Here is a 12,036-nt window from a genome sequence, read left to right on the forward strand (position 1 = left end):
CTCAACTGGCGATATGGTCTGAGGATGAAGTTAGACATCCCAAGAAGGTCTACAAGTCCTGCACAACTTGCTCTCTGCTTACTCTTCTGGCTCGCTCTGCTGTCACTAGATATGCCCTGACAACCCGATCCTTCACATTCTCCCAGTTTTGCAAACATCTAAGAGCTTCCCTGCCTCAGAACCTTCTCAGAGTCTCTCCCTCCTCCGGCAACACCCTTACAACCCCCTTGGTCTCGCTAATACCCCTCCCTCCACATTATTCTTCAAATCTTGGTTTAGTTGTAACTTTTCAGGGGAGCTTTTTCTTACTCCTCATGAGTAAGTGAGGTGTCCCTATTATGCTACCATAGTCTCCATAGTTCTTTGTAGCATTTATTATCATTGTCGTTAAATACATAGTCATGTACCACATACTGACAATTTGGCCAGCAACAAACATATATGACAGTGGTCCCATAAGATTACAATACCATATTGTTACTGTACCTTCTTCTGTGTTTACATACATAGATACTTACTACTGTGTTGTAACTGCCTATAACATTCAGTACAGTAACACACTGCACAGGTTTACAGCCTAGGAACAATAGGCCACATCATACCGCCTAGGTGTGTAGTAGGCTACGCCATCTAGGCTTGTGTGGGTACACTCTAGGGTGGCTGAAGATGTCCAGGGACACATTTCTCAGTATCCCTATTAAGTGATGCATGATTGTATTTCTACAATTTAAAAACTGCCAGCTCTCCTGCTAGACGGTAACATCTTTACAGGCAGAGATTATGTCTGTTTTGTCTATCGTGGTGTCTTGAAAGTTCCAGGCATACTGCATGTCATCAGGAAACATTTTAAATGCTGAAATGAATGATTTCAACATTTATATCATCCATTCTCATGCTGCAACGCACACTCATGATTTCTGTGCATCTCTCTCCCTCCTATTAAACTTCAAGCTCTATAATATCAGAGACCATGTCCTACTAATCTCTGCATTTCAGGCATCCAGTGGGGTGTGCTGCACACATTAGGTGATCAGTATGATTGCTAACATCTTCCTCTTGACTCTGCAGCTGAGATTTTTGGGGTCTTCCCTACCAGGTGTGCTATACCCTTCCTGGACTTCTCTTGTCTTTATGCTCTCCACTTCACATTGTTCCTAGTTTGAAACCTTCCTGGAGCAGCTAGTGCTGGGGAGAAGCACAGAAAACAAGCCATGCAGAGATGTCAATAGCTAATAACTGTTCAATGTGTTAGGCTTCCCAGCAGTGCTTGTATCTTACCAGGGGCCACAACTTCATTCAGAGGCCACAAACCAGAAGCCCAAGAGCTCTACACTGGCTCCCTCACCCCTGCTGATGTGGCTTTCACGATGTCCTAAGCACTTTTGAATGGGCAGCCAACATTCCCAAACTGGAATATTTCACACACACACACACACACACACACGATTCCTCTTGAGCAATCAGAAGCCAGAGTTAGATGACACTGATCTGCCATTCCTGCAGGTGACAAGAAGTTAAGCTGAGGAGATTACGAAGCCCAGCACCTGACCCTTAAGGCATGCTCAACAAAGTTCTTAGAAGCAGCAGAGTAAGGAGAAAGCTCACCAAAGAAAACAAATGCTATTTTATCTGGCTTCTCACTTCTACAGATATCTGTCTTCACTTAAAAACAAATCCCCAAACTCACTGTTTCATGAGAGGGCCAAATGACTTTTAAACACAATCTAGTTTAGTAGATAGTATACTATACTATTTTAATGGCTGGGCGTGGTGGATCATGCCTGTAATCCTAGCACTTTGGGAAGCAGAGGCAGGAGGATCCCAGGAGTTTTGAGACCAGCCTGGGCAACATAGGGAGATCCTGTCTCTTAAAAAAAGAAAAAAAAAAAGTACTATACTATTTTAAATGTCTACTTTTAAATGAATTGTGTTATCTGTTATTTTTAATGTTATTTTTCACATCAAGTTTGAATATTAATTGTACAGGTAATGGCTAAAAAATCATGATTTGAGGTCTTGATTATACAAGACAAAATAAAATACTTGTTTCTATCTTAATGTACAATGGTTAGATCTAGCATAACTATGTTAATGATCTGTAATACTACTGCCTTTCATAACGCAGAAAAACTTAAACCAAGTCCTAACAGTAGCACGTATTCCTTCTGCTCTTCCACTGACCAACTATGTAACATCTACATTCTATATTGCAGAGCACTTAACAAGTAAGAAAGCTCATCTTCCTCTTTACCATGTTGAGAAAACTTTCTTCTTTAAGAATTAAGTTCTTGTAAGGCAGAGGTTGGGTTGGATATGTTCTATACTTTGCTCAGCTGTCCAAAGCCCTAATAAATTGATAAAACACAAAGACAAGAATGCAGGAGATTTTCTGAAGCAATAAAATGATGCATTCTTTTTAATTCCCAGCATGACGTAGAAGTGATGGCAGGTGTAATAAGTATAATTTATCTTCTCTTCTTTTCTTCTTCTTCCCCTTCCTCCTCCTCTTCCTTTCCTTTCCTTTTCCTTTTCCTTCCTTCCTTTCTCTCTCTCTCTTTCTTTCTTGAGTTTCACTCTTGTTGCCCAGGCTGGAGAGCAATGGTGTGATCTTGGTTCACCTCAACCTCCACCTCCCAGGTTCAAGTGATTCTCCTGGCTCAGCCTCCCGAGTAGCTGGGATTACAGGCGCCCACCACTACACCCAGCTACTTTTTTGTATTTTTAGTAGATATGGGGTTTTACCATGCTGGCCAGGCTGGTCTCAAACTCCTGACCTCAAGTGGAGGTCACCCATCTCGACCTCCCGAAGTGCTGGAATTACAAGCATGAGCCACCACGCCTGGCAAGTATAATTTCTTAACAGTTATGATAAGTAAATACTTCGGAGCTATTTTAGTTTGGATAGAATTGAAAAGAAAAAAATGTCATTATGTGGACACGTTATTTAAAAACATTATTCTAGTGTTATTCTTTATGCAGGATGAAAAAAGATGTCAGATAAATTATGCCTTTAACAGAAAATCTAAAGCTTTAAATCATCTCACCTCCCACACTGAAATTCACCAAAACAGCATTCGAAAAGAACTCAGATTTAAAATTCTAGTGTGGGAGGTTAAGTGTTCATAGCATATTCTTATTGCCATTGTAAGTAGGCATTTGAATGGAATGACAAAAAATGTTAATTTAAAGGAAATTAAAGTTTAAATGACACTTAAATTAGTCATCAAAAATGACCAGTCACCAAAAATGACCAACGCTTCCTTCAAATTTTAAGTAATAATAACCAAATAAAGGAAGCCATCTATAGTTTATTTAAAATCCCACTTTCAGTCCCAGAAGGCAGAGTTCAGGGATACTTTAGCAGGTAAAAGTAAGGGCAGAGGGCTCTGAAAAGGAGAGATCAACAGAGAAAAAGCAACAAATTCAGCATACTCTGCCTAAATCACTGGTTGATCTCTGACCTATGCATGTGTGAGGCAGATTCAATCCTTTCAGCAAAGGCTAAAGAACTATATGAGATTTTAGTTGCTCCCCATGAAAGGAGAGAAAATGTTTGGAGTATGAATACAGCCAAAGGAACTACCTGTTAAAACAAAGAAACAAAAAACGCTCTAATGCTTGTCAGAGGAACATAATAGAATCAGGAATCTCTGCAGTGTATTTCTCAAATGTCTAGGATACAACCACAAGATTACTAGACATTTAAGAAATAAGAAAACATGAGTCATAATAAAAATAAATGGGAAAATTAATGAGAATTAACCTCAAGATACTCCAGATATTCGAATCAGCAGACAAAATTTCAAAGTAGCTATTATAACTGTGCTTAAAGACATAAAGGAAAATGCATCTGTAATAAATAAGCAAATAGGAAATCTCATCAGAAACAGAAATTATAAGGAAAAAAATAAAATTTGAGAACTTAAAAATATAATATCTGAAATAAATCACGAGATGATTTTAACAGAAGGGTGGATGTGACAGAAGAAAGAATCAGGGAACATGGGAAATAGATCAACAGAACTTATCAACCTGAAGGTCAGAGAAAAAATAATGGAAAAAGAGGACAGAGGTTTGGTGAGCTGTGTATAATATCAAAAGGTGTGACATATTTAATTGGAAACCAAGAGAAACAGAGTAAAATAAATTATTTGGAGAAATAATGGTCCCAAACTTCCACATTTTGTGAAAGACATATACTTACAGATTTCTAAAGGTCAGAAAGTGCTGAGCAGGAAAAATCAGATGAAAATCGTGTCTACTCATATCACAAATTACGGAAAACCAAAAATAAAGAAATTCTTTAAAGCAGACAGCAAAAATGACAAATGACATATAAGGAAACATAATGGCAAGCAAAGATCTGAATGGCCTCTAATTGCTTATTAGAAGCAAATAGAGGCCAGAAGACATTTAAATATATCTTTTAATTTAACAAACATCTTATAGATGGCAGATAGCTAAGATTTGCCTCTTAATCCATTCTGGTAATCTCTTCCTTTTAAATAGAATGCTTGGTCACTAACACTTAATATAATTAATAACAGTTGAATTAAGGCTTCTCATTTTACTATTCACTTTATGCTTTATAACTTTCAGCTATAAACCTTTTTGGAGGTTATTTGTAAAAAGTACAGGGGAACAAGACAAAAAAATGCGTGCAAAAATATGAGTAAGGTCTGATTATTAGAGAGAAGTATTCTAACCTGATTTTGATAATTGCATTGTGGTGGTTCACAAAAAATATGCATAAACCATAAAATATGGTAAAATGTGAATAATTATAGAATCTGGGTGAGGGGTACATGGAAGTTCTTTGTCCTTTTAATAAGTTTTATGGTAAGTCCAAAATTACATTAAAATAAAAATTACAAAGCAAAAAAAAAATGAGGCCAGAAATTAAATGCTCTCTAAATTCCAGGTGAGTTTGAGTGATTACTTTGTAAGAAGAAAATTAAACTTAATATTTTTTCTTGCTTTTTTATCCTAATTAGGGAAAACACACCATTGATCATTGATCCTAATTAGGGAAAACACGCCGTTGATCATGAATTCAAAAGTTCTTCTGAGATGGTTCAGGTGTCCATTCTTCCTGTTGACAAAAGTCTCCTGCAATATTTTTAGCTCTGGATGGGTGAGAAATGCAGTGAAAGGGAAACTTGAAATTAGTTACCCTAAAGCAGAACTCCTGAGGAAGAGGATCACTTGGGAATGAGAGTATATACCATAAGCTCATACGCTATCATTCGCTGCTCTTGGCCTTGGAAGAAAAGATTCTGGTTTAAATTCCTGGCCGAAGAGGCAACATAACATGGCACAGTGGCTCCCAAACTTTCCTCCACATTGGAACTGCCTGGGAACTTTAAAAAGTACTGATGCCTGGGTTCCTCTTCCCCTGCCCGACTTTCTAATTTTCTTGCTATGGGGTATCACCTGGAAATTTTTTTTTAAGTTCCTGAAGTGATTCTAATGTGCAGCAAACTCAGAAAGCACTGGTGTAGAGATGAAAGTGTGTTGAGTGGACTCTGGTTCAAATTCGGACTCCAGATTTTACCAGTTGGATAATCTTGGGCAAAATATGTTATTTCTCTGAGCCTTGGTTTCCTTAGCTGTAAACTAGGAATGGGAACATCTTTATTGCAGAGTCGTTGGCAGCACAATGGCAATATATGTAGAACACTTAGCACAGCACCTAGCATGCAGTAGACTCAATACATGGTGTTACTTATTTTTGTTATTTTAATTTTCTGTTTTTCCATTTATACATAGATAAATATTCTACAAACAATTTCCTAAAGAGGAATAATTAGAAAGCAACTTATGTGTGCGGCTGGGGTGTGTGTAATGCAGTTACAAGTTGGGATCCTCGTTGTTCTGAAGTTGAAGTCTCTTGCTAGGAAGCGTCCAGGTACAGAAAGACAGTAGCAGTGAGGACCCAGGTCACCACATGTTCTTGGTATTATCTCTCAAATCTCAACAGAGACAGACAGATGTCATATTGTCCTTGCACTTTCTTTTACTTCATTGATTGAATGTATTAAATTAGGTCATCACATTTATAAAGATGAAATCAATCATATTTGTTTGAGATAACTACAACTATTGGCTTCCTACCCTGGATCCATTTCTCCTTTTCCTTCCTAATTCTTACTTTATTCATGTTTCCATCCCTTTCCCACTCAGCCAGGTGCCACAGGTAGAGCTGACACCTTCCCAAGATCCAGGTGGTCTCCGAGGCCTACGGGCAATCCCATTCCTGTTTGCAGTGCTTAGCTCAGGGTACATATGTGAGCCACTTCTGGCCATGGGATGTGAAGGTATGCTTGCTGGGGGCTTTTGGGAAGTTCCTTTTCTCTTAAGAGAAAAACCATAAGAAAAGGAGTTCTTTTTTCTCTCTAGATGTTATCCCTGCAATCACTCTAGCCATCTTACTACAGCCTGATGTTGAATCGGGCATTGAGAATTGAAGTGCAGATGAGAAAAATCTAGGTCCTCGATACTAACATTCAACTCCTGAGTCAATAAATTCTGAAGCTTCCTTTATGTCTGGATGACAAATTTGTGAGCCAACACACTTTTTTATCGATTAAAGTAGTGGAAGTTCATTTCTATTACGTACAGCTAAAAGCCTCCTGGTATAAGTGCTTTGCGTTATCCTCTCAATTATTCTACATTTCACCATCACTTTCAAAGTAGTAATATTATACATTTCTAATTTGCATAACTTGCTACAGTTTTCAATTTTTTCTTTCTCTAGTTAACACAAAGTCCTTGAAGTGAATATCATCTTTATCATTATTCTATTTTAGTAATAAGAAACTGAGGCTCAGAAAGTTTAGGTAACACAGTAGGAAATGATGAAACTGAAACAAGAAATCATGTCTATTTGATTCTGTTTTTTTCCTGTAAAGACAGTCATTAATGCTCTTCACCAAATGTTTTCACTTCTTCTGACAATGCCAAGGTTGCACTTCCCCATCCTTTTGAAGTCACTTGTGGCCAAGATAATTTCCCTGGCCCAGTGCAATGTGAACAGAGAAGATATATTTTACTTCTGGGCCAAAGCTTCAAGAACCAGTGTATGTTTTGTTGACTTCTCTTTCTCTCTAATGCAGATAACGGAAGTCCCATGAGCCTGGGTCCCACAAAGAGACATGGAGTGTTGCATCCAGCAATGTCATGATAAATTTGTAGTGGGAATTAACAATACACATTTGTTATTATAAACTAGTAAGATTTGGTTATAAACCACTAAGCATAACCTAGCCATTGCTAACTGATAAATTCATAAAGTGGCTATACCACTTTCTGTGTTTTTAAGTAGTAATAATTTAACTCAGTTCTCTAATAGATACCTCAATTCTAAATATATTTTTTCTGAGAAATCTATGTAAATTTTATCCAGAAATAGTAAAGTTTAAAAAATGTTATTTCGATAGTTTTTGTGGAACAGGTGGTTTCTGGTTACATGGGGAAGTTCTTCAGTGGTCAGTTCTGAGATTTTGGTGCACTCATCACCCAAGCAGTGCACAGTGTACCCAATGTGTAGTCTTTTATCCCTCACCCCTCGAGTCCCCAGAGTCCACTATGTCATTCTTATGCCTTTGCATCCTCACAGCTTAGCTCCCACTTATGAGTGAGAATATACAATATTTGGTTTTCCATTCTCGAGTTACTTCACTTAGAATAATGGTCTCCAGCTCCATCCAGGTTGCTGCCAATGCCATTACTTCATTCCTTCTACGGCCGAGTAGTATTCCATAGTGTATATATATCACATTTTCTTTATCAACTCATTGGCTGATGGGCAGAAATAAATTAATTAGCTAAAAATACATTTACATAGTCATCATCAAACCAGGTGTTCATTTAGGTTAATAAAACTGTAGTTCCTGACAGCTTTCTTTGAGACAAACAGACTTACATTAGTTTTTGTCAACAGTTGAATCCTAGGCATTTTGTGTGTATTTAAAAATGTTGCCTCAGTATGAAGTTGTTAGGATGTAGTGCTAGTGCTTTATCTGAAAAGTATCTCCCTCCTCCCAGCAAGCCACTCTGTTGGGACTATATCCAGCACAGAGGTCCAGAACAGAAGCAGCATGCAGGTGAACATATGTTTAAGGTATTAGACAGAGGGAAATCGTCACCAGGTACCCAACATAGACAGAATCAGAGAACATGACGTCACTTCTTTGAACGCCATTTTTCTCATCTGTAAAATGCAAATGATGTGTCTATTTAGAGTAGTTAGATTAATTGAAATAATGCATATATGGTTTGTAGCATAATGCCTGGCATTTATTTAATAGTTGATATATTTTAATTTTATACATTCTCATTTTGTCAACTTGCTATTGTAAGTGTTTACTATTCATTATCCAATGGAAAAAATATCACATATACCCAGAAAAAGATGTGAATATATTGATTGCTTTCTTTTCTCAGACACGATAAAAGCATACATTTTGAATTTATGAAGACTGAAAATCTTTGTTCTGAGTTTTTCCTCTGCAACTTTCTTAAGACTGTAACTTGTAGATTTGGCAATCTTCTGTATCATTTAGGCTGCTTCATGGTGCAAGTAAAAGAAAACTAGACTTAAATAAGAAAATGCTTTTTTTTTTTTTTTTTTTGTGGTTAACAGGCCTCGAGTGGGGCTGGCTTCGAGCAAGTCTTGACCCCAGGGGCTCCTTGTGTCACTGTAACCACCCAATGGGTTCATCTTGCCCGCTGCCCAGACACAGTGGATTCATCAAGACAGAGGAACTGCAATAAAGAGTTTAATTCACACAGAGCTGGCTAAACAGGAGACCAGAGTTTTATTATTACTTAAAGTAGTCTCCTGAAAATTTAGAGACTGGGATTTTTAAAGGATAATCTGGGGAGCAGAAGACCAGGGAGTGGGGAGAATTGACTGCTCTGGTGTGACATGAAATCATAGGGAACTGAAACTGTGCTCTTGCACTGAGTGTTCTTGGGTGGGGGCTAAAGGACTAGATGAGCCAGTTTATCCATCTGAGTGGTGCTAGCTGATCCATAAGAGCGGGTCTGAAAAACGTCTCAAGCACCAATCTTGGGTTTTACAATAGCGATGTTATCTTAGGAGCAACTGGGGAGGTTTAGAATCTTGTGGCCTCCAGCTGCATGACTCCCAAACCTTAATTTCTAATCTTGTGGCTAATTTGTTTGTCCTACAAAGGCAGTCTGGTCCCCAGGCCAGAAGGGGGTTTGTTTTCAGAATGGGCTGTTACCATCTTTGTTTCAGACTTACACTATAAACTAAGTTCCTCCCAAAGTTAGTTCTGCCCATGCCCAGAAATGAACAAGGACAGCTTGGAGTTTAGAAGCAAGATGGAGTTGGTTAGGTCAGATCTCTTTCACTGTCATAATTTTCTGTTGTAATTTTTGCAAAGGTGGTTTCATCACTAGGACTCTCTGTCTTCACTACAAGTCTGTGTTGTCCATGTCAAGCATTATTCATTCAAAAAGAAAGAGAGGCAGGAAAAAAACAGACTTCCCTTTTTCCTTAGAATCAGAAAATTAGTTTGAATGAGATCAATGGAATCTCTCAGTTGGAAATGAGGTCAAACTGACTTCCTTAGGGTCTTGTCTTAGTATCTCAAAATACTCAAAATACAACTGAAACATAAACTTAGATTTTACTTCACTGCTCAAGGGAGGAAGATAAATGTAAACTAAATCCCCAAGGTAAGAAAGGTAGCAAGATAAATCACCCAAAGATCACAGAATGCCCAATCCATATACAGAATTGTGCTACTGTCATTGTCAAGAAATGTATCACCTTGTTATACAAGACCAACAGTGTTGAAATAGCTCTTAAAAGAGTAGGAAGTACTAAATTTTCAAATAAATTTTAAATTTCAAGTGAACTCTTTGAAGGCAGAACCCAGTTTTATCTTTTATATAACAGGCACCCAATAAATGTTGGTTAATGGAATAAAAATAACATCTGCAGCTGGTCACCTGTTGTGAGGAAATTGTTTTCCACATTTTTCTCTAGAATTTTAAAATAACTGTTAAACTGAGTCCACATGATAGATGGAAAAGGTTGACTCTGGAGTTTGAGTTCCACTTTTACTAGCTGTGTGATCTTGGAACGGTTTATTAGAGTCTTCTAAATTACTGTTCCTTACTGTGGATGAGAGAATTTATGTGGATTACAATCGGAATTAAACCAGATAATGTCTATGAAAAGTTCTCTATGAACCATTTAAAAAGGTAACTAATTATCACTTGAATGTATTCTGATTTAAACTGAACTGTGCTGGAACTGGCCTTGAGTGATGATTCCGTCTAGAAAGCCTATCTTCAGAACATTACAAAAAAAAAAAAAGAAAAAAAAATCCAATTACTTACAATGATTTTTTTGAGATGGAATCTCGATCTGTCGCCCAGGCTGGAGTGCAGTGGTGCAATCTCGGCTCACTGCAGCCTGCGCCACTGGGTTCAAGTTATTCTCCCGCCTCAGCCTCCAAGTAGCTGGAATTACAGGCTCGCACCACCACGCCCCGCTAATTTTTAAATTTTTAGTAGAGACGGGGTTTCACCATGTTGGCCAGGCTGGTCTCAAAATCCTAGCCTCAAGCAATCCAACGTCTCCGCCTCCCAAAGTGTTGGGATTATAGGCGTGAGCCACCTGGCCTGGCCAATGATCTTTCTAAATGGAAATCTGATCACATAACATCCCATTACAGAGTCCAACCCTACCCTATCCCTAACCCTGCGCCTACAACATAGTCAAAACTCTTTAGCAAGGCAGATGCCCTGAAGCAGTATTTCACCGCGTCTTTGTCACAGCACTTAACAAGCTGTGATGTATTTATTTGTCTACACAGGTCTTCCCTACTAGATTCTGAGTTTCAGAAGAAAGGCCTCCAACTCGAGGTTCATGAAGGGACCTGCACAAGGGGGCAGGCGGGCTGTTAACCACCACATCCTGATGTCCTGCCTTTTTCTTCCTAACAAGCCCGTGTGCTGGGCCGTTAACGTTCATAAAAAGTCCTTGTCGAACGTTTTAAACAGCCAAGGTGTTTCAGCTTTAATAAAAGCTTAAAGTTTGGCAATACCAAACCGGCCACCAAGCCACATTCCGCTTCTTGGCCTCCTTTTTGGTATCAGAGTTCGGCTGGTGGTTTCCTGTGGCCTCTGAAACAAGGACCTTATTTTGGGAGCCATTCGAGAGATTTTTCTCATCATTTAAAGTAGCATTCTCGCCTTGCACAGCTGAAAGTCATTTCTCGAAATCGGAGCGCCAGAAGCGACAGCAGAGCACTCCAGGTCCCGGGGAAGCCGGCAGAGAGGCAGCGGGCTGCGTTTGCCAGCGTAGGCCTCTCGGGTCCCGCGCCGTTCTGGGCCTTCTCAGTGTTTCCGGCGCCGCCCTCAGGATCCCTTATTGAGGGCGGGAGCCGGGTGGAGGGACAGGGCAGGAAGCAGGCGGGATCGGCCCGGGAAGAACCCGTTCTGGGGCCCTCTAGAAATCCCAGACGCTCCTCCCGGGCTGACAGCGCCTGCCTTCGAGCCCGACGTGCTCATCGTATTTAGATTGACTCCTTCGGCTCTCCGTTTTCCTTCTCTAAGGGAGGGGTGGGACTTCCTGTTTTATCTCCGAGCGGCTTCCGGCAAGAGCTGATGGGTTAAAAACAAGACAGCACATAAGCCTGCCAGCCACTCGGATGAAAAACAAGGAACTCGACCTGGATCTTACTAAACCAGTTCCAAGATTCTGTTTTTCGGCTGTGGCATCCGGCGCTGCATCCACGACGGAGTCGCCCTGGATGTCACCGGAAGTCCTTCAACGGCGAAACAGGATGTCCCGCCTCTTCCTCCCAAAGGGAAGACGGTGAGCCGGAGGAGTCAGTCAGAGGGGCGAGCAGGAGCGATTCCGTCGCCAAACAGGTAACTTATTCTCTGGCCGGGGCGGGGGGTTTGGAGGCGGGGACCGTCCGGCGTCAGCGCGGGGCCTGGGGGCGGTGGCTTGAGGGCTTGAAGCCGGGCGGCTGGGCGCCCAGATTCCCG

At 40.0% G+C, this 12,036-nt stretch overlaps 1 protein-coding gene and 1 pseudogene across 2 annotated transcripts in view; one reads left to right on the forward strand and one right to left on the reverse strand.

Moving 5' to 3' along the window:
- Window positions 1–10,377: 10,377 nt before the first annotated feature.
- Window positions 10,378–11,553, reverse strand: LOC105516660 (annotated as a pseudogene). Its single transcript, XR_001002525.1, has one exon. The product of XR_001002525.1 is annotated as an uncharacterized LOC105516660 (transcript).
- A 295-nt stretch (window positions 11,554–11,848) lies between these two features.
- Window positions 11,849–12,036, forward strand: part of ZNF407 (zinc finger protein 407) — a 460,868-nt gene continuing 460,680 nt past the window's right edge. The window contains exon 1 of the mRNA XM_011948924.1: window positions 11,849–11,916. The gene's annotated coding sequence lies outside the window, so the exon portion shown is untranslated. The remainder of the gene's footprint in view (window positions 11,917–12,036) is intronic.

This window comes from Colobus angolensis, unplaced genomic scaffold (assembly GCF_000951035.1).
Source record: "Colobus angolensis palliatus isolate OR3802 unplaced genomic scaffold, Cang.pa_1.0 Scaffold287, whole genome shotgun sequence".
Classification (NCBI taxonomy): domain Eukaryota; kingdom Metazoa; phylum Chordata; class Mammalia; order Primates; family Cercopithecidae; genus Colobus; species Colobus angolensis.